This window comes from Choloepus didactylus, chromosome 5 (assembly GCF_015220235.1).
Source record: "Choloepus didactylus isolate mChoDid1 chromosome 5, mChoDid1.pri, whole genome shotgun sequence".
NCBI lineage: Eukaryota > Metazoa > Chordata > Mammalia > Pilosa > Megalonychidae > Choloepus > Choloepus didactylus.
Genome location: NC_051311.1, coordinates 136,005,574 through 136,024,761, shown reverse-complemented (window position 1 = coordinate 136,024,761; position 19,188 = coordinate 136,005,574). Strand labels below are relative to the sequence as shown.

The 19,188-nt window shown below is 41.6% G+C and overlaps 1 protein-coding gene across 4 annotated transcripts in view; it reads right to left on the bottom strand.

Annotated features, from left to right (window-relative positions):
• The window catches only part of SNX10 (sorting nexin 10), a 137,338-nt gene that overhangs the window by 73,665 nt on the left and 44,485 nt on the right, over window positions 1-19,188 (bottom strand). The window contains exon 1 of one of the 4 annotated variants that reach the window (XM_037836937.1): window positions 8,867-8,886. The exons of the other annotated variants lie outside the window; for them this stretch is intronic. The gene's annotated coding sequence lies outside the window, so the exon portion shown is untranslated. Of the gene's footprint in view, window positions 1-8,866; window positions 8,887-19,188 lie in introns of those variants that run through there. 4 annotated transcript variants of the gene reach the window in all.

Genomic DNA, 19,188 nt, shown 5'->3' with positions numbered 1-19,188 from the left:
GTCTGCTCCTCTCTCTGAGGGGTCAGAGAAGCAGAAGATGCCTGACTTTGAAGAAGCAGGTAACTACTGAGTTGCAAACATGAGAGCCAGCTACAGATACCACTTAGTATCCCTATTAGTACTATTATAGTACACCTAGAGAAACTGAGTCCTGGTGCTCCAGTACCAATAAAGTATCAGGTGGTGGCCCCTGGAATCCAAACACACCAGCAGGAGGGATATGGGGAGCACAAAGAGGATGGGAAAATGACCTTGGTTAGAGGCAAGACCACTCAGGCTGGGGGGACAGAGGAGACAAGATGAATGGGGAGAGGATTCCAGAGTCACTGCTCAAAAATGAGACCGGCCTTCCCACTCAAAGAACCTAATCAGCATCATTGCACATCCTACCACCAACCTGCTGAATCTTTTAGGACACTGAGAGTGGGCACTCTGGTCCAGCTTCCACCATCATCTGACTCCTTCCTCGTCAACAGCCTTATTTTCTGCTTCTGAACCCTGAGTGCTCCCACCACTCCTCTTCCTCTTTCTGGCACAGAGGGCCTGCTGTCCCGGGATGCTCTACCACCTCCTCTCTGCCTTCCCTTGTCTTACGCATCTGTAAAGGCAAAATAACAACAGCAAATACTTACAAAGCCCTTACAATGGCCAGGAACGACTTCAAGCACATTACACTGGTAACTCATTTACTCCGCATGACAGCCCTTAGAGGAGGCATTATTAGTATCCCCACTTTACAGATTAGAAAACTGAGGCACAGCAAGTTTAAGTGACTTTTCCAAGGTCCCACAGCTAGTAAGAGGCAGAGCCAAGATTCAAACCCGCAGTCAGCACCCGAGCTCCCAACCAGTGAGCGGCACTGCCTCTCACAGCCTTCCTGGACTCTCTCTGGTGAATGGCTCTCTGCGAATCCCCAGGCTACTTTCCTTGGTGTGAAGACAGGCTGGGTTCTGGTCTTCTTTCTCCTCCTAGACTAGAAAGCCCATGAGAACATGTCTGAGGGCTGTTTCTACATCATCTTTGTATTAGTTTCTTAGTGCTGCACGAACGAACTGCCACCAACTTAGTGACCTAAAACAACACAAATGTATTACCTCCCAGTTCTTTAAGGTCAGAAGTTCTCACCCACTTCTCACTCGGCTAAAAGCAAAGTGTCAGCAGGGCTGGTTCCTTCTGGAGGCTCTAGGGAAGACTGTTTCCTTGCCTTTTCCAGCTTCTTGGCTCTCCCCTTTCTCTGTCTTCAAAGCTTTCTCTACCCTTTTTCTGTAGTCACATCTCCCTCTGACCACAGCCAGGAAAAATTCTCTCCACATTTAAGGACCCACATGATTATATTGGCCTCACCCGGATAATCCAGGATAACCACCCCCTCTCAAGGTCCTTAACTTAATCACCTCTGCAAAGTCCCTTTTGCCATGTAAGGTAACATATTTATAGGTTCACCACTCAAAGCCACATAGTGGTGGTCCAAACTCAAACTCAGGACTCCTGAATGCCACAAGCTGTTATCTTCTCTACCTTACACTCCTCTCTAACAAAAGGACAACACCCACAGGCATTAAAAATTAAAGGACATCTCAGAAGTTGTCTCTAAATAACCTTAAAAGAATGTGACCAATAACTTTGCTACTCAAAACAGTATTTATTCAAGTGGGTCACACAATCATCCAATTAAGCAGTGACTCATCCTCAAATATCTGTTCCAGTGTTCTCATCAGTTGACAGAGTTCCATGTTCCCATAGTGTCCCTTTGTGACACTGCAAAATTTAATTGTTAAGTAAGAGATGTAAATGTTTCCATATCCCCAAGGATTCCAAGTCGAGTGTGAGGAGCAGTGCTTCTCAATTTGGGGAGATAGAGAGCGTAAGGTATATCCAAATCATCTGGGGCCTTTTTCAAATCACACATACCCCAGCCATCCCCCTCATCCTCCCAGCAGTCCCATTCCAGGGTGCATCACATACTCCTTCAAATGCATTGAGGATGGAAAAATTTTGTAGACCACTGTTGTAGAATATCTAGTCCCTACAAAGCAAATCCTTGATTCTCCAACCAACCTCTTGTCTTAACTCTTTTGCATGCTCCCATGTCCCTGCACTAATCAGGACAGTTCCTAAACTTCCCACCTCGGCTTTGTGCTCCCTGGTCCCTCTGATATTCCCCCCTCTCCCCTTCCCCCCACCCCACTCCCACCCAACCCAAGGCCACCCCTTCCCCTCTTTCAGGTCTTGGTTTAAATGCCACCTCCTCACAGAGACCTTCCCTGATTACCCACTCAAACAGACTCCCCCAGGAATGCTCTATCCTCTTATTTTCATCTTAGAATTTATCACAGTGTGTATTATTTTTATCTGTTCATCTATTTTCTTGTTTACTGTCTGTCCTCTCAGAAGATTATGAGTTCTATGAGGGCAGGGACCTTGCCCAAATCATTCCTGCACAGTAAACCCAGCACTCAGCACAGTGTCTGACAAGTAGTAAGTGCCCAATAAATACTGGGTAAATTAAACTTGATAAAAGCAATATGAAGCCAAGTGTAAGCCTTGATACACCATGCTTCCTCCACTTCTACAGCATCATTGAGTTTCTATGCAGTCCAGCCACATGAGGGGTGGGGTGGGCCTAAGAACAAAGTACCCTGCCTTCCGGCCAGCCCACCTCCTCTGACTCATGGTTAATCACTCACTTTGCCAGACAAGAACACTTTTAGCCAGTTACAGTCAGACACCTTGGAGACCACAGGTCTTCTGTTTTTTCTCTGTCTTGCCTTGTGACCTAACTCCACTGGACTGTGGAGGATGAGGTTGAGGAATAATGTTAAAATTAAGCCATTAATAACCAAACACAGCAGTCGAACTAAAAAAATCATTGATTGTTTACAAGGTGCCAGACACTGTGCAAACCTTGTAACATGCATTATCTAATCTAATCCTCATGATTAGCCAGGTATTCATGTCCTCCACAGCCAGAGAGTATTATTACCCCAATTTTACTAATAAGCAACGGTGTCAGAGGTCATAAAGCTAGTACATAGAAGGAGCCAGGGTCCAAACCCAGGTAGATGAGACTCAGGAGACCCCTCACTCTTACCCACCATGCTGTACCCTCCACATCTAACACGGCATCCAAGCTATCTCCTTGGAAACAAATGCTTACAAGTCAGCAAGCAGTGGAGAGAAGACCAACCAATAACTGATGGCTCAAATGCTTTGGGGAGTTGGGGCAGGGGCAGGGGCAGGGTTCTGCCTGGATACGAACCTGGAAAAAGCCATCAGCCACACATCTGAAGACGCCTTTCTCATCTTCAAATAGAAGAAAATAAAGAAAGAAGAGCTGTGCAATCCTATGAAAGCTCTATTTGAAGTCATTAAGCTATAAAGGGCCCCCTAAAGATAACAGGAGGACAATGACAATTCAATTCAAAAAGTAATTACTGAGAGCCTATTGTGAGATAGTTCCAGGTTTGGTCCTTAGGAGGGATATTTTTTTTAATGGTTAAGTAACACTCCCTGAGTTCTAAGACCTCACATACCTAAAGCAGCCAAGACCCAGACACGAAACAGTTCACTTGTAACACAAAGCTCACCCACTGTGTGTGCCAAAAGAAAAAGCACTGACAATAAGGTCATGAAAAGAGGAGTATGGAGAGGGGAGGCTTCACGGAAAGGGAGGACTTGACCAGACCCTGAAGCTTGCATTAGGACAGTCAGAGAAAACAGGACCAGCCTGGAGTGATTGAGAAGCAGTAACTGTTGGGAGAAAGTCCAAACACCCAGAAATGGAGGACCTGGGTTGGCAGAATGTCTCGAGGTTAAGTCCAGAAGGACTGCAATGGGCATTTTATTAAGATAGGGAAGTCCCTGAATGAAGAGAGGAAGAATTTAGACATTTATCCTGTTGGAAACCAGGGATTTGGTAAGTGGAAGCCTGATAGGTGATAATGATTCATCTGGGCACAGGGTGGAGGATGGATTGGCAGGGAGAGAAATTACAGGTCAAGAACTTCGTAGGGGGCTGCGGGAATGCACAAGGCCAGAAGGTGAGAGCATCCACCAGAGCGGGGCACGGGGAATGGAAAGCATACTTGAGATAACAAGAACTTGGACACAGGGCATGACGGAGAAAAGGGAGTCAGGGGTGACTCAAAGGTCGGGTGATTGGAAGAAGAGTGGTGCTGCTGGTAGAATGAGGAAGCTGGAAAGAGGGGCCCTGGTTTTAGAGGTAAGGGAGATAAAAGATGAGTTCCACTGGGAACACATTAGGAGGATACAGGACATCCACGCAAAACAGTCTTCAGGCATTGGGAGAACAGTTTGGAGCTGAGATAAGAAAAGGAAATAGGTATGTAGAAATTAGAGGAAAAGGTCAGCATTAAAATGTTCCTCTTTCAAAGTGAGTGATGAACAAATTTCCTCTTAGAAAAGGTATTGTAACACTCTGGAAATAACAACCTAAACACCAAGTTGGCTGCCAGTACTGCAAAAAGCTGCTGCTGGGGAGGCAGTTTCAGTTACTTGTGAGAACAGGAATGACCAGGAACTGTGATCTGATGGTTAAGTTTAAATCTGCCCCAAGTGACATTAGTTCAGTCAGGTAACCTGAGAAACAAGAAAGAAGGGAGAGCTTACTCCTGAAAATGATTAGGAATGGCACAAAGGATAGGAAAGGCAATGCAGCTGTTAAAAGCCCGACAGCGTGGCTGTGGATTCTTATTCTGCCCTTGACAAAGGAATTTTTTAACCTCTTTGGGTCTCAGTTTCCTCATCTATAAAAAGGGGATAATTACCTACTTCATGGATCTGCTGTAAAGATCAAATGAGCAAATGTGAAGTCCATTATGGTCAGCTATGGTCACTGTTCATTGTGTGTCCCTGACTTCTCCAAGACCCCGAGGTTGAAAAGGTTGAGGTCCCCCTTCTGCATGGTCACAGAGCACTTGTTTCTTTAAAATAACTTTTCTTTTCAAGTACCTGTTTTGTCAGGTAGGATAATAACACTCACAGGGGCAGAATATTTTAAATCTCTATGCTTTGAAACTCAGCCCACTCAGGGGAAACACACATCCTGGCCATGTGGTGTGGCGGTCAGATCATTTGCCCGTGGATGTTCAATGTCTAGCCTTGATCCCTGAAGGCTAAGATTAAAAATACAGAAAGGCCATTTAAAAACAGGCGAAATGCCAAAGCTATCATTCTTGAAACTATTTGCTGAAGTACTGACCGTTACCCAATGTCTGTCTACAGGCTCAGTCTGGCAAAGTTCTCAAAACAGAGGTCACAGGTTTTCAAGGTTTCCCAATCGGAAAAGAGCTAGAAAAAGCCAGCATCCAGTCTGCTCCTTGTTGTAAATCATTAAAATGATTTTCCAGTGTAGGAATTTCACTTGCGTTTGGGCAGAAGGAGCCCAGTTTCTCAGGGTCTAATGACCCATAGCCAAGATGATAAAAAGGCTCTCAGTTTTCTGCTCAGAACCCAGGGCTATGGCAACACCCCCCAGCTACCCCAAACCTGGGCATGGACCTGGGACTCTTTTTTGCACGTTTGTACTTCTAACTTCCAAGGAGTGTGGATTCCCTGCTCTGCACCTTGATTGGTCTGGGTTTGTAAATTTAAGAGGGGAAGAGGGGAGTATCCATTATTATAGAGGGGAAACAATCCGGAGTTCGGGGGAGGAAGGGGGGAGTGGGATTAAGAGGTGGGCTTGGGAGACCCCCAAAGGTTAGGAGTCCCATGACATGATGTCTCCACTAACCCAGTAAACAACAAAACACGTGGTTGGGTGGACTGCTCCATCAAAGAGAAGGACTTTGTGTCAGGGCTGACACCATGGTAAAGGACAAACAGCCAGGAAGGAGTGCACAGCCTCCCTCCTGAACTCCAACCCAGGGAAGGAGCAGGAAATCAGGCAGGACTTTGGATTTCCAAGGGCTATGGACTTGAGGGTTCTCCCAAGGTTAATTAGTTCTCAAAGGAACAGGAGGCCCACAGACAACACCTGGGCCAAAAAGAGAATATCTTTGTTCCCCGAAAGTAATTAAACATAGCCTGATTTTACTATTTAACCTCTAAATACAACAGGGATGCATTTAAAACCAAAGAATAAAGGAACATCCACCCCATTTTGTTTCACAGGTCTTACACAGCACCCAAATTCCTCCAGTGAACTGGGACTTAAACAAGCAGCAATTGACAATTATGGTATGTCACCCCATATACACCCCAACTTCTTTGAAACGGGTCCCACTCCTAGCTCGCTTATTAACCAGGAAGGTCAAGCTTGGGTGATGGGACCCCACCCTGACCTTCTCTCATCCACCCCACCCCCCTGGGTCCTGCCACCAGTCACAGATCCAATCCACTCATGGACCAAGCAAATTAGGGAGTGAGTGACATGTTTCAATTAATGTTCTTTAACAGATTACTCTGGCTACCATTAGGAAATTGGATTGGAGGGAAACCAAAGGAAATGAGAATGACTAAATCAGAATCTAACGTAAAAGTGCACGGTAGTGACCTGAACCAAGAGGGAAGAATTGTGGGGGAAAGAACTGGATGTAACCAGAGATACTTTTTGAGGTAGAATCCACCAAGACTTTGTGATGGCTTGGGTGTGGGGGTGAGAATCGAACTGGTTTCTAGGTTTCTGGCTTTAACAAATGAGTAGATAACAGTAAACACTTAGTCAGATGGGGAAGGCTGGAGGAGAATGTGTTCAGGGCCGGGAGTGAGGAGCAGAGGAGGAATTTCCAAGAAGCTGAAGGAGCTTAAGTTTCAGAGCCCATTAAGGAATTGGTGGATTATCAATATTTAAGGTCATGGGAATGAATAAAAGCAGCTTGTGTAGTATCTGTCACTGCCTCTGGATCAGCTGGGGAATTAATATTCAGATTCCCAGGTTTCACCATGGACTTACTGAATACAGGGAGTATCTAGGGAGTGCAGAGTATCTAGGGAGCAGGCCCAAAAATCTGCTTTAACAAGCTTCCCAGATAACTCTTGTGCATTAAAAAGTTTGAAAACCACAGACCTAGGGAGAGAGGGTAGAGGAAAGGACCCAGCACAGGCCCTGAGGAGCTGACAATTAGGGGAGATGGAGAAAGAGGAGGAGCAGGCAAGGAAACCAAGAGGAAGTAGCCAGAGAAGAGCGGAAAGCTGAGGAGTTCGGAGTCATAGAGGGGGGAAAAAAGCTGTGGGGGCAGAGGAAGCCCTGAGAAACTGTATCAGGGGGCCATGAGCACATGAATGGAAAATAGTATCAGTGAGAACCAGACCAGCCATTTTCAGCCATGTGCAAGTACAAGAATCCCAGCAACAGGGCACAAAGAAGGAGCACTAAGGACCTTGCAGTCCTTGAGAGATGAGGGAAAGGGCAACTTTGGATTCCGACTTTCCAGCTCCAATAGCTGCCTTTGAGATCGCCTATGGTATCCTCACAATAAGACTCCCTATGCTGAAGCTAATTTACAAAGTCCCTCTTCTTTACAATCAGCAATAGCTGAAGCACAAATGGATGAATTAGCAAGAATATAGAAGAGTAATAAAACCTTTCAAAGTCCTTAGGTGATCCGCCACCCAAAGAGCTGAAGCTAACGCATTCCTAATTCCCAGTAGAATCCAAATCAGAGCTAGGTGTTTCCTATAACCTCCCTTCTTTTGTGGCTCATATTTTCTCTTCCTCATTCATAGTCCCTCTTCCTCATTCATAGTCTCTCTTCCTCAATATCTCCCTCTCTCTCCCTTCCTCTCTCTCTCTCTCTCATACACACACACAACTTCAACTGTCAGAAATAGAGTCCACCTAGAGATGGCAAAACTGGGCTTGATGGGGTAAGAGCCCCACACTCGAGCTCCAAGCCCGGCCTTCGCAAGTATGCAGCAAGAGTGGTCACAGAGGCCAGGGAGCAGGGAGTTCCAGAAAATAATGGTGTACTCTGCAGAAAAGAAGATGTGCTGGTGAAAATGAAGCATAAGAGCACAGATGCAAGATAAGTAAGAGATTGTACAAGGCTCCCAGGCTGTACGTAGCAAATAGCAGGGCCAGGCTGAGTTACACTATGCTGGAGATACAACCTGGAACAGAACTGTGGGAAGATGGCACAATAGGAAGCTCCACCCTCCACCAGAATAACTATTAAACAAACAAGAATTGTCTGAACCAATTATTTCAAGACTCTGGAGCCCAGCAGAATACTGTCAAGAATTCAGGAAAGAGCGGGAGTAAGAGGCTGGTAAGTTATGATAAACACAAGGAAACTGATATCTCTGCATGACAGGTACCAGTACGCACCCCCCACTCTTGTGGCAGGCAGCACTGGGATCCAAATCCTGATGTAGCTTGCAGGTGCCAAAGAGGGACATAAAAATACACTTCCCCCAAATCCAGGGGCTAATCGCTGATCACTGCTCTTGATTAGCTACTTCGGATCACTGGGACCTGGCTCTGAGGGCAGCCATTGTTCCAACCAGCCCTGAACAAAGGAGGTAGAGGAGACTTAAAGACACTAGATTCCTCAGAGCTGCAGAGGACAGGTGAAGAGCTGCAACAGCTGAGTAGGAAAAGAGAGTGCAGCTTTGGGGAGCCATGGAAGAAGCTCCAGGTGCCCCGCCAGCCCCTCCCTCAGCCCCTCCCTAGGGCACTAGAGCAGGTTGGCATTCCCTTTATGGGTCCCCGGCCTTCTTCCAACTAGGAAAGGCTGACTTGGGAAATTCCTCTTCAGCATGCCCCTCTCCCAGAACTTGCCTCCAGGCAAAAGCAGCTTGAGACAACAAAAGCAGTGTAAGAAAAAATTTTTAAATTAATTAATTGTTTTTTTAAAAAAGCAGTACAAGAAACAGTTGAGGCAGATGGCCTGGGGCAAAGGCTTACCTGCTTTAAGTTCTGCAGAGGAGCACCCAGGAGAGAGAAAAGGTCTGTCTCCTGGGAAGTAGAAGGGGCATCCAAACTTCTGTAAACAGGGAATCTCTTAAGGCCATTAGAAAACAGCTCAATACAAGTCACAGGACCAGAAAAGAAAGGGAGGACCCGGCACTTTGCCTTTATCTTGGGCTGACCTTGCTAACAGATGTGCTGAACTCTGGTGAGAGCAGGAGCCAAGGAAAGCTAATTTGCAAAGATGGTGAAAGGTGTTTTTTGCTTAGATCTGCTTGTTTTTTTTCACCTTATGACACTCAAGAAAATTTCTGTCATTATTACCAGCTGGCTGCAAACTCAAAAAACAGATATTTCATGGGATAAACCCCAGATTTAACATTTTAAAATGTGAAAATACACAGTGTGCAATAAATATTACAAGACAAACAAACAAACACACAAACAAAACAAAATAGGAAATGTTGGCCCTTCCAAAGAAGAGGATGATGACCAGACTGTGGACATACTGGACAAAGACTTAAAAAAAAAAAAATCTTCAGTATGCTCAAGGAGATAAAGAAAAATACAGAGAAAGAACTAATGGTTATCAAGAAAAAAGTCAATTCGCTCATGTAGATGAAGGAAAATATACAGAGAAAGATCTGGAAACAGAGAAAGACATCAGGAAAACAATGAATAAGCAATGTGAGAATCTCAATAAAGAAACAGAAATATCAAAAAGGAACCAAACAAAAACATGGAGTTGAAGATCACAAGTGAAATGAAAAATTCCCAGGACAGTTTCAACAGCAGACTGAAGCTGGCAGAAAAAAACAATCAATGAAAATGAGTCAGCTGAGTAGCAGAAAGAAACAAGAATTATAAGAAGCAAAAATAGTTTAAGAGACCTCTGAGATACCATGAAGCATACTAATATATGCATTATGGGAGTCCCAGGGGAAAAGAAAGAGAGAAAGGGGCAGAAGGAATATTTAAAGAAATGATGACAGAAAACTTTCCAAACTTAGCACAAGATGTGAATATGCACATCCTAGAGGCCCAGAAAACACCAAACAGGACAAACTTGAAGAAAGTTACGCCCTGATCAAACTGTTGAATGCAGATGACAAGGAAGACAAGGAGAAAGTTCTGAAAACTGCAAGAGAAGATCAGCATGCTGTGAACATTATATGAGTCTCAACTAGATTAAGTGCCAATTTGTCATCAGACACCATGGAGGCAGGAAGGCAATGGGTTGAAATACCTCAAGTGTTGAAAAAACAACAATTCCCAAAAAAGAATTTTATATCTGGTGAGACTTTCAAAAATGAGGAAGAGATTAACAAAACTGAGGGAGTTCATCAACACTAGACCTGCCCTACAATCAGTGCTAAAGGGAGTTCTTCAGACTGAAAGGAAAGGACACTAGACAATGGTTCAAAGTGGCATAAGAAATAAAGACCTCTGGTTAAGGTAGCCATTTGGGTAATTATAAATGTACTGTACTATCATATTGCACTTTTTGGTATACAACTCCACTTCTTACTCCTTCCAGGTGCTAAAATGCAAATGCATAAAAAGTAATGATAAATCTACGGTTTTGGAAATACAATGTACAAAGATATAATTTATAACAAGTACAAAAAGATGGGGGGAAGCAGAGGGGTACAGGAACAGTGTGTCTGTATGCTATTGAAGTCACGTTGGTATCAAATCAAATATGACTATTATATATTTAGAATGTTAAATTTTAACCCCATGGTAACCACAAGGAAAATATATGAAAAATATATCCAGAGAGAAATGAGAAGGACTCAATTTGCTACAATCCAAAAAATCAAATAAATATGAAAGCAGGCATTAACGGAAGAATTGAGGGACAAAAAAGTATAAGACTTACAAAGACTAACTAGCAAAATGGCAGAAGAAAGTCCTGAGTTTTCAACAGGGACTTTAAATATAAATGGATTAAATTCTCCAGTAAAAAGGAAGAGATTGGCAGAATGGATAAAAAAGCATGACCCAACTATAAGCTATCTACAAGAGACTTGCCTTAAATTCAAAGACATAAATAGGGTGAAAGTGAAAAGATGGAAAAAAATATACCACACAAGAAGTAGCCAAAAGAGAGTTGTGGTAGCTATACCAATATCATAAAATAGACTTTAAATCAAAAACTGTTACAAGGGACAAAAATGGTTATTACATACTGATAAAGGGGTCAATTCAACAAGCAGATGTAACAATTATAAATATATATGCATCTAACAGCAGAGCCTCAAAATAAAGCATATACTGACAGATTTGAAGGGAGAAATTGACAGCTCTACCTTAATAGTAGAAGACTTCAATACACCACTTTCAATAAAGAAAAGAACATCTAGTCAGAAGAATAATAAGGAAATACGAGACTTGAACAATACTCTAAATCAACTAGACCTATTAGACATATATAGAAACTTCAACCAACAACAGAATAAACAATCTTCTCAAATGCACATGGATCATTCTCCAGGATAGACCATATTTTAAGTCACAAAACAAGTTTCAATAAACTCAAAAATATTGAAATCATACCATGAATCTTCCCTGACCATAATGGAATGAAGCTGGAAATCACTAACAGAGGCAGGAATGCGAAATTCACAAATATGTGGAAATTAAACAATGTACTCTTAAACAACCAATGGATTAAAAAGGAAATCTCAAGGGAAATTAGGAAATATCTTGAGGCAAATGAAAATGAAACCACAACATATCAAAACTTATGTGACACAACAAAGGCAATGCTGAGAGGGAAATTTATAGGTCTACATGCTTACATTAAAAAAGATGTCATGCCCAGACTTCAATTACAGATATGAATGAAGCAGATCTGGTTGAGACTAAGGCAACCTGGGCCAAAGGGTAAAGGTCAAAACTGACTGTGGTTTAAAACTTCAACTTCCATGTGAGACAAAGGGAAGAGATGTCTATTTGGTGCAGGATCTATATTTTCTAAACAGTGTAACTCTACAGTCAATTTGTTCAAACACCACTATTACATGGAACTTTGAATAGGAAGTGAGATATGGTAGGTCAGTATAGATTAGAGTGAAATAGTGACACATCCCAAAGTAACCTGGCAGAGAATAACAAATATATTTACAGCCACCACCCCACCCCACCCCCGAGGAGCTGTGGGAAGGTGCAGAGGTGTTGGACTTCCTCACCTGGACTGGTGTTGATGTCACAAACATTGGGACTCGCAGTTTGATGTGACGAGCCCTCTATCATGGGACTCGCCCTTATGAAGCTCATTACTGCAAAGAGAGGCTAAACTTGCATATAATTGTGCCTAAGAGTCTCCCCCTGAGTACCTCTTTGTTGCTCAGATATGGCCCTCTCTCTTTCTAACTGAGCCACCTCGGCAGGTGAACTCACTGCCCTCACCTCTACGTGGGACCTGACTCCAAGGGGTGTAAATCTCCCTGGCAATGCAGAATATGACTCTGGGGGATGAATCTGGACCTGGCATCGTGGGATTGAGAAAATCTTCTTGACCAAAAAGGGGATGCAAAATTAGACGAAATAGTTTCAATGGCTGAGAGATTTCAAATGGCGTCTAGAGGTCAATCTGGTGGACATTCTTATGCACTATATAGATAACACCTCTTAGGTTTTAATGTATTGGAATAGCTAGAAGTACATACCTGAAACTACCAAACTCCAACCCAGTAGTCTAGACTCCTGAAGACGATTGTATAATAATGCAGATTACAAGGGGTGATAGTGTGATTGTGAAAACCTTATGGATCACACTCCCTTTATCTAGTGTATGGATGGACGAGTAGAAAAATGTGGACAAAAACTAAATGACAAATAGGGTGGAATGGGGGGGGATGGTTTGGGTGTTCTTTTTTTACTTCTATTTTTTATTCTTATTCTGATTCTTTCTGATGTAAGGAAAATGTTCAGAAATAGATTATGGTGATGAATGCATAACTATATGATCATACTGTGAACAGTTGATTGTTTACCACGGATGACTGTATGGTATGTGAATATATTTCAATAAAACTGAATTAAAAAACAAAAAGATGTCATAAGTGAATATCCTTATTTGTAGGAAACGTACATGGAAGTGTCATAAGTTCAAGGAGTATGATACATGCAACCTGCTCTCAAATGTTCAGAAGATGATCAATGAGTAGGTAGATAATTGATAGAAAGATAACAGATATAGCTGAAAGAAAGAGGGGGGGAGGGAGGGAGGGAGGAAGGAAGGAAGGAAGGAAGGAAGGAAGGAGAAAGAAAGTTAGTGCAAAGGTAGCAAAATGTAAAATTGGTAGATACAGATATCTGGGGGTGGGAGGGTGTTGGAGTTCTCTGTATGGGGTTTGTATTGTATTTGCAACTGTTCTATATGTTTGAAATTATTTCAAAATAATAATTAAAAAAAAAAATGTCAAATCAGAGACCTAACCTCAAAACTGGATGAACTAGAAAAAGAGCTAACTAAACCCAAAATGAGCAGATGGAAGGGAATAACAAAAATTAGAGTGGAGATAAATGACATAGAGATTTAAAAAACAATAGAGAAACTCAACAAAACCAAAAGTTGGTTCCCTGAAAAGATCAATAAAATTGACAAATCTTTAGCTGAACTGACAAGGTTAAAAAGAGAGAGAACACAAATAATTAAAATCAGAAATGAAAAGGGAGGCATTACTACTGACCACATTGATTTTAAAAGGACTACAAGAGGATACTATGAAACTGTATGTCAACAAATTAGATAACCTAGATGAAATGGACAAATTCCTAGAAACACACAACCTTCCTACATTGACTCAAGAAGAAACAGAAGATCTCAACAAACCAATAACTGGTGAAGAACTTGAATCAGTAATCCCAGCAAAGAAAAGCCCAGGCCCAGACGGCTTCACAGGCCAGGAAGAATTGACACCAATCCTGCTTAAACTCTTCCAAAAAACTGAAGAGGAGGAAACACTTTGTAATTCATTCCAAAAGGCCACCATCACCTTCATACCAAAACCAGATAAAAATACCAAAGAAAAGAAAATTACAGACCAATATCTCTTACAAACATAAATGCAAAAATCTTCAATAAAATACTAGCAAACTAAATTCAACAGCTAACTAAAAGTTTTATACACCATGATCAAGTGAGATTTATCCCAGGGGTGCAAGGTGGTTCAACATAAGAAAATCACTTAAAACCATGTGGAGAGAAAATCATGCGGAGAGAAATCCACATGATCATCTCAATTGATGCAGAAAAGACATTTGACAAAATCCAGCACCGCTTCTTGATAAAAAACACTTAGAAACTAGGAAGAGAAGGAAATTTTCTCCAAATGGTAGAAGGCATATATGATAAACTCACAACTAATATCATACTTAATGGTGAAAGACTAAAAGCTTTCCCTTTAAGATTAGGAACAAGACAAGGATGTTGTACCGGTTTGTACATATTATGTCCCCCAGAAAAAGCCACATTCTATGATTCAATCTTGTGGGGGCAGACATATTAGTGGGGATTAAGTTGGAACATTTGGATTAGGTTGTTTCCATGGAAATGTGCCCCACCCAACTGTTGGTGATAACTCTGATTGGATAGTTTCCATGGAGGTGTGGCCCTGACCATTTAGGATGGGTCTTGATTGATTTACTGGAGTCCTTTAAATAGAGCCACACAGGCCCAGATGTTTGCTACAGCCAAGAGGGACACTTTGAAGAATGCACTGAAACTGAGAGAGTAGCTGCAGATGAGAGACAGTTTGAAGACGGCCGTTGAAAGCAGACTCTTACTCTGGAGAAGCTAAGACAGGACAAATGCCCCAAGAGCAACTGAGAGTGACATTTTTGAGGAACTGAAGCCTAGAAAGGAATGCCCTGGGAGAAAGCCATTTTGAACCCAGAACTTTGGAGCAGACGCCAGCCACATGCCTTCCCAGCTAACAGAGGTTTTTCGGACACCATTTGCCATCCTCCAGTGAAGGTACCCAATTGCTGATGTGTTACCTTGGACACTTTATGGCCTTAAGACTGTAACTGTGTAACCAAATAAACCCCCTTTTATAAAAGCCAATCCATTTCTGGTGTTTTGCATTCCGGCAGCATTAGCAAACCAGAACAGATGTCCACTCTCACCACTGTTATTCAATTCTATTACACCACTGTAATGGATGTTGCGACTGAAACAATTAGGCAAGAAAAAGAAATACAAGGCATCCAAATTGAAAAGGAAGAAGTAAAATGTTCCTTATTTGCAGGTGACATGATCCTATACATAGAAAATCCTGAAAAATCCAGAACAAAGCTACTAGAGCTAATAAGCGAATTCAGCAAAGTGTGGGGTACAAGATCAACACCCCCAAATCAGTAGCATTTCTATATACTAGTAATGAACAATTGGAAGAAAATATCAAGAAAAAAATTCCATTTACAATAGCAAGTAAAAGAATCAAATATCTAGAAATAAATCTAAGCAAGGTTGTAAAGGACTTACACTCAGAAAAGCACAAAACATTGTTAAAAGAAATCAAAGAACATTTAAATAAATGGAAGGACATTAAATTCCATGGATTGGAAGACTAAATATTGTTAAGATGTCAATTCTACCCAAATTGATTTACAAATTCAACACAATCCCAATTAAAATTCCAACAATCTTCTTTGCAGAAATGGAAAAGCCAATCATCAAATTTACATGGATGGGTAAAGGGCCCCAAACAGACAAAGTCATCTTGAAAAAGAAGAACAAAGCTGAAGGGCTCACATTTCCCAATGTTAAAACTGGTAAAGCCATGGTAATCAAAACAGCATGGTGCTGGCACAAGGAGAGACATATAGGCCACTGGAATTGATCTGAGAGTTCAGAAATCAACCCTCGCTTTCATGACCAACTGATTTCTGACATGGGGCAAAGACCACTCAATTGGAAAAGAATAGTCTCTTCAACAAATGGTGCTGGGAAAACTGGGTCTCCCTTTGCAAAAGAATGACGGCAGACCCCTACCACACCATATACAAAAATCAACTCAAAATGGATCACTGACCTAAATATAAGAACCAGAACTATAAAATTCCTAGAAGAAAACATAGGCAAACATCTACAGGACCTTGTGTTAAGCCATGGTTTCTAAGACTTTACACCCAAAACACAAGCTACAGAAGAAAAAATAAAAGTGGGACCTCATCAAAATTAAAAACTTTTGTGCATCAAAGGACTTTATCATGAAGGTAAAATGACAACTTACACAATGGGAGAAAATATTTGGAAACCTCAACAACAAAAAGACAAACAACCCAATTTAAAAATAGGCAAAAGACTTGAATGGACACTTCTCCAAAGAAGATATACATATGACCAAAAAGCGTATGAAAAGATGCTCATCATTAGCTAACAGGGAAATGCAAATCAAAACCACGAGATACCATTTCAAACCCACTAGAATGGCTACTATTAAAAAAATGGAAAATTACAAGTGTTGGAGAGGTGTGGAAAAACAGGAACACTCTTTCATTACTGGTGGGCATGTAAAATGGTGCAGCTGCTGTGGAAAACAGTTTGGCAGTTCTTCAGGAAGTTAAGAATAGAATTACTATATGATCTGGCAATCTCACTTCTAGGCTTATACGCCAAAGAATTGAAAGCAGGGACTCCAACGGATATTTGTAAACCCACTTTCATAGTGGCATTATTCACAATTGCCAAAAGATGGAAGTAACCCAAGTGTCCATCAACTGATGAACTGATAAATAAAATGTGGTATATACACCTGTGATGGTTAGGTTTATGTGTCAGCTTGGCAGGTGATAGTATCCAGGTGTCTGGTCAAACAAGCACTGTCCTAACCGTTACTGCAAGGACATTTTTGGCTGTTAAATAAACCAGAAGGCTGGTTTATTAAATCATCAGTCAATTGACTGCACCTGTAACTGATTACATCAATGAAGTGTGTATCTTCCACAATGAGAGAATTCAATCAGCTGGATTTAATCCTATCAGTTGAAGATTTTTAAGGAAGAGATAGAGAGGACCTTCAATTCTTCTTCGGCTAGCCAGTGAAGCGTTTCCTGAGGAGTTCATCGAACACCTTCATCGGAGTTGCCAGTTTGCTGCCTGAGGAGTTCATCAAACGCCTTCATTGGAGTTGCCAGCTTGTTGCCTGCCATACGGAATTTGGACTTGTGCATCCCCACAGTTGCATGAGACACTTTTATAAAATCTTATAATTACAGGTATCTCTTGTCGATTCTGTTTCCCTAAAGAACCCTAACTAATACAACACTCATTGGAATATTATTCAGCCCTGAAAAGTAATGAACTTCTGCTACATGCAACAAAAATGGATGAACATTGAAGACATCATGTTGAGTGAAATAAGCCAGACACGGAAGGGCAAAAATTGTATGATCTCACTGATATGAAATAATTAGAATAAGTAAATCCATAGAGTCAGAATCTAGAATACAGATTACCAAGGGACAGGGTAAGTGTAGGCAACAGGGAGTTAAGTCTTAAAATGTACAGTGTTCCTATTTGGAATGATGAAAATGTTTTGTTGATGGATGGTGATGATGGTAGCACAACATTGTAAATGTTATTAACAGCACTGTTATTATAAAATTGAATATGGTTAAAAGGGAAATTTTAGGTTATAAAAATGTTACTAGAATAAAATCATTTTAAAAAATCCATGGACCTGCACAACACAAAGAGTGAACTCTAAGTTAAACCATGGACTACAGTAATAGTACAATTAGAAAAATGTGCTTTCATCAATTGTAACAAATGTTCCATGCCAATGCAAGGTGTTAATAATAGAGTGGTATATGGGAACCCTGTATTTTATACATGATTTTTCTGTAAACCCCCAACTTCTGTAATTAAAATAGAGAGAGAGATAAGCTGTGCAAGGACTGTGAAAGAGAAGGCTGGCTGCAGGGAAAGCACAGCACAAACATGGGTTTGTCTTGGGGCTGCAGAAGCATCGGCTCCCAGTGACACTGCTGGTGTCATAGGCTGGGGAGGGTCTGTGTACTGCACTCAAGGGAGGGGGCTCCCAAGGCCACATCAGGGCAGGTGCCCCACACTGATCACAGCCGTAGAGGTTCTGGGCCCATGATACCCAGAGAACATTAGCCAAATGCCACAGGGCCCTTAGCGGAATCAGGAAAGCATAAAGAGGCACAAAGAAGAAAAACGCACATCTGAGATGGAAAATGGGGGGAAAAAAGTTCAAAAAAACCAAGAAGGAAATAAGTTTGTACCACTGACCTCTAAGCTAAAATGCTATGACGTTTTACATTTATCTCTTGATATTTTGTAAATAAACCAGGACAGAGCTCTTGTTGCCCCTGATGTCAGTAAAAAAATTTATAACCCAGCCCAAAAACTGCAGCCTTTTATAACTTATATAGAATATGTTTGAGGATCAGAAGTGAAAACCTCAGCATCCTATATCTAACAATGTACCCAGTATTGCTTATTAAATTTTCCCTTAAAAGTTTTTTCTGAGAGAATGACACCTTGGCCTAAAAGCAAACACAGCAAACACAATGCTGGGAATCTTAAGATGGAGCACTGGGGTTAAAAAAAAAAAAGAAAAGCCATGGGAGCAGCTGTGGGTTCAAATCCTGACACTTCCACTTGAACAAGCAATGAAATAGCTCTAAACAGTAAAAAATGGCTATAACAATTCTTATTTCACAGGATTAAGGATTAACTGAAATAATGTAAATCAAAGGGCCCAGGAAGTGTATGGGATATAGTGAGTACTAAATAGACATCAGTTCTCATCTCCATCCTAAAACATGTCATCATGCCAAACAATTATAAAACGTTCCTGGAAACAAATCAGAAAATGTTATCACACACTTTGGACACAGGACTGGTCCCAGGCAAAGTCTGCTTCTGTCCCTCGGTGCCCACTTTAATTCCTCTTACCCCCTGCTCTGTTCTCCCAACCCCAGGAACCCAGGGATCCCTGATGGAGGGTGCCTTGGCAGCTATTAGGAATATTATTAGGAATTTCCAGTCCAAATCAGAAAAGGGTTCAAGACTTCAAGTTTGTAAGCTAAATTTTCCTTCCTCGTCTTCCTAAGGGTATCCAGGCTGCCTGGGGGAAAAAAAAATCAGGGACATCTACTCTCAATAGAGATATGACACATATGTAGATCATTACCAGTTCCACTGCTAAGGAGCTGGAGTTTTGGGTACCACTTTTTTTTTAAATTCAGTTTTATTGAGATATATTCACAAACCATACAATCATCCATGGTGTACAATCTGCCGTTCACAGTACCATCATATAGTTATGCATTCA